This window comes from Populus trichocarpa, chromosome 17 (assembly GCF_000002775.5).
Source record: "Populus trichocarpa isolate Nisqually-1 chromosome 17, P.trichocarpa_v4.1, whole genome shotgun sequence".
Taxonomy (NCBI): domain Eukaryota; kingdom Viridiplantae; phylum Streptophyta; class Magnoliopsida; order Malpighiales; family Salicaceae; genus Populus; species Populus trichocarpa.
In genome coordinates this window covers 3,663,749-3,668,149 of record NC_037301.2, presented here as the reverse complement: position 1 = coordinate 3,668,149, position 4,401 = coordinate 3,663,749, and the positions used below count along the sequence as shown (strand labels likewise).

At 31.8% G+C, this 4,401-nt stretch overlaps 1 pseudogene; it reads right to left on the bottom strand.

The window, feature by feature from the left end:
• Positions 1-1,068: 1,068 nt before the first annotated feature.
• On the bottom strand, positions 1,069-2,507 carry LOC7461264 (MLP-like protein 31; annotated as a pseudogene).
• Positions 2,508-4,401: the final 1,894 nt, after the last annotated feature.

Sequence of the window (4,401 nt, the reverse complement as noted above, 5' to 3'; positions counted from 1 at the left end):
AATATTTTTAAAATCAAATTATATTTTTTACTGACCGTCTATATTATTTTTAGACCCATCAAGTTGACAATATCAAGTTGGAGAAAATCTCACATAGTTTGATTTTAAATCTTGTCTAAATAAGAGGTCGAATAAGGACATTTTAAATTTAAGATGCTGGGACTGATTTAATAATAATATTAAATAATTATATGCTGCCTAAATATTTTTCTTACATTCAATTTTGTTTATTCAACCTCTAAGTATAGCACGGGAACGTAAGCTAGTCTTCTCTACACAAGGAGGAAGGCTAAAAAGGATGGGCTTGCAGAAATAGGCCTAACAAGCATTCCATGTCATCTCTTACTTATTCTAGGTTTCATGTCTTAAACTTTAACATGGGCTGTCAACGACAATCAGCTAGGAATCGAATACTAATGAGGTTAATACTTAACCTTTGAGAGAGGGTTAAAATGCACCCACTTGTTTGATTTTCCTTTTCCTTTAAGCCCCACAGACATATATTATGTATTATTTAATCATTTTCAATTTAATCGTTGATTAAAATTTACAGTATCACAAATTTATACATGATTTCTACACATCAATAAACTTTCTTGACATTATCGCTGACCTAAACACAATCTAAGCCCTCTTGTTTCTCGGGTTGCTTTTCCTGTTTCATAGTTTTTTTTTTTAGTTTCTTCATTGACAATTAATCCGTGGCCTATACTTTGTTTTTTTTTTATAACCCGGGGTGTTCGGGCCAGCTTACATGTACCACGACTAATCCCCGAACCTACTGAACATCCTGTAAATCCAGTATGCAGGTAAGACATCGTGGGGATAACAGACGTGCACACAAAAGTTCGAACCTAAGGTGCAGAGACAAGAAATTCCTTGCCAGGACCGCTAGGCCACGAACCTGGGTGCTAGTTTGGGGACATACCTCTTTCTTGCAAGGCAAGAAAGATCAATCCTTTCATTTTGGTTATAGCTAGAGCATGCGTTATTATCTTTGTTTCGTGTTTCTGTAAATGATTTTGGATATAGTAATCAAATCACACAAGATGACCTTAGACATTGGTAACAAGATATGCCTTAATTAATAAAACAACATCAGATTGTCAAGACTGAGACCCACAAATACATAGATTTGGTGAGCCTGGGCATAAACAAGCTGGTGGTGAATGCAGAAGGATAAACACTCGAACTTATTATATTAGTAATATATAGAACAGAGAATAGATATTGTAATCATGCCTTTGCCTGGGTCAAGTGAGCATTAATATCTTTGGTGAAATCGACTGCATTGTCCAGAAATGCTGTTGGAGCTGGAATATTTTCATTCAGCTTCTCAAATATCAGTGTCCAATGCACTACGCTGCCATGACCTTTTGGAGTAGCTTGAACGATGACTTTGAAACTCTTATAAGCCTCCATTAAATCTCCTTCAATCACTTTGAAGGTGGTCGATAGTTTTGTGTTATCTATGTCTTCTATAACCTCCTTGGCGACCTTAGGGGCTCCATCTAGTCACAATTCACAATTAAATATGCAAATTAGCTATGAATATTAATATAATGTGTAATCTTCTTAAAAATATATATCTAAAAAAATGGGATGATGGGATGCCCTAGCAATTAAGAGCTGAAACTTCTAGTGCATGCATGGTGTTCTTTAGTTCAAATTCTGGAAGGAATAGGATTGAAATTAAAGAATTAGAGGGCTATTCTCTATGTATAGTTTAGGATGCATTGAACCTCCAACTAAATGAATAAAGAGAAGACAGAAAATAGTGTTGATAGTAAACCATATTTTGGTTTTTAAAATAGAAGAAATGTTAGATTAGTTGAATTAAATAAATCGTTTAATTGATTCAAAAACAGTCAACAATTCAAGTCAGCAGAATACGTATATTGTTCAGATTAAGATTTTTTTTGAATAGTTTAATTTCTTATTTGTTTAGGATTTGAGAACTATCAACAAGCTTGTAATCAGAAGCATAATTAAAATATATGCAAAGAGAAATACACAAGAGAAAACACTTCTTCCTCTCATATCTTCTTTTTGTTCTTTAGTTTTTCTCATTGTTTTGATGTCCTTGAACACCTACTCCCTAGAGGTCACCAGTTCGAGTCCCACAAATCTTAGAGCCACTGAAACTTACATGGTCGTTAACTTAGGGTCCGTGGGATTTATCGAGGTGCACGCAAGCTAACTCGGACACCCACGTTAATAATGATAATAACAAATAACAAAATTAGATGACCATTTTCTGATTAATGCTGCAAACTTACCGATACAAAAATTCCAACAGATAGTACAGCCAGGTTTCCCCCATTCTCCTTCAAGGAGATGAATAGCTTGTACCTTAGCAGGACTCATGCAAGATACTTGGGGTAGAGTACTGCTACTGAAAATATCATGAACTTTTCAGCACGAACGTTAGTTTCTACGTCAACCTCCATCCTATCACAGAGAGACATTTTCAGCTGCAAATTAATGGGGGGAATTTTAAAGCAGCTATCAAATTAGAGAAGAGATGTATTGGGTGAAGGTTGAGAAAATACTTGAGCCTCATGCCTTTATATAGAAGAGCTATGAGTTTGCACGAGTCCTTTTTACTATTACTATTATTATTGTTATTATTATTATTATTTGTAGGAAGGGGATTTAGACTTAATTTTTTCAATTAATCTTTCCCTTTCTCATTTTCCTTATGAGATTCCATTCCTTTTCAATAGAAACTTTTCATGTCTTTTCTGAGCACTTGACATTGTTATACACACTTTTTATCCACTTTGTGAAGACATTCATTCCATTTTATCCACAGAATAACCTTTTCAGTCTAAAGCTTCAACAAAAAGAAGAAGAAGAAGTCATTTTGTCTCTATGGAAAAGATCTGGGAAGTAGTTTAACTAACATGGATGTGCAAATAATGTTTTGGAATGTGGATGTTCTACCTACAATTTAATTGTTGAAAAAAAATGATTTTTATAAATGCATGTTAAAAATATATTAATTAGCTTGTATTTCAAAAAGCAAGAGAAATGATGTTTGTTTTAGATTGAAGATTGCTTATATTATTGAGAATAATAAAAATAGTTTTTAAGATATTAAATTAACTAATCTTAATATTTTTTATACCTGATAATTAAATAATTAAAATATATAGTTAATAAATTTAAATATCTAAAATTAACAAATCTTAATTATTTTATTCTAATTTATTAGTTCTCATCTTGTATGGATTCTAATTAAATTATTTAGTAATTTTATTTATCAAAAGAAAATTGTAATGTTTCAATTATGGTGTTCTTTCACTACCAGTAAATCTACGAATACAAACGGAATCACCGACGGATTGTTTCCGTCATTATTTTAGGGTGATATTTACCGACCTAATTTTTTCCATCGATAACTTCTTTGGTATTTATCGATAAAAATATTTTGTAGCTATATACCGAGAGAATCCTAGTCGAAATAGAAGGAATTTAAAAAAACCAAACAGTATGATGACGTGTAAGTTTGTATGGATGATATTACTGACATAATTATAGTTGGATTCAAACAGGTATGTCCGTACAGTGACGTGTCACTTATACTGACAAAATTACCGACGGATTGACAGACGAAAACATTCCGTCAGTAATTCTATCGGTAATAGTTAATATATGACCTGACCCCTCCCTTACCCTATTTCTCCTTCTTCCCCTCCCCTCTGCAACTAAACAAACAACCCCCCCTCGCATCCTTCCTCATCTCAACATAACTCATCATTCTTCAACTTTTCCAGTCACAACATCCGTGTTTTAATTTAAATTTTATTGTGGATTTTTCATAAGTAAATCTACCATTTTTTTTTTAATTTGAACACAATTTTAAAATATTAATTTTTTATTGCATATTTTTCTAGTATATGTATTTTGTTTGCATTTTTACTTGTATGGATTTATGAATTTGTACATGTTATTTGTTTTAGATTTTGTAAAATTATATTTATTTGTAAATTGTTGAAATTTATGTTGAATTACCAACTTAGGTGTATTGTGATGAAATAAATAATTGCTTGTTTAACGGGTTCGTTTTATATTTTGTCAATTTTATTATCGAGTTGTAATTTTTGTAAATTAATGTGTACAAATTTGGATGTACGTAGATAATTGATAATGAATTAAGAGAAGTATGAAATTACATTGGATAATCTTGAGCTAAACCAATATTTTTGCAAATTTATTTACTTAACATAGTTAATTAATACATGTTCTCATCATTATTTGATATAGGTTCGATAGAATTAGTCATGGATGATCGTTCATGGATGTATCGAGATTCACCCAAAAGATCGCGGAGGATGGATTATTATAATGAGGTTTAGGGTTTTATTAATTATGCAACATCTATTTCGAGATATATTA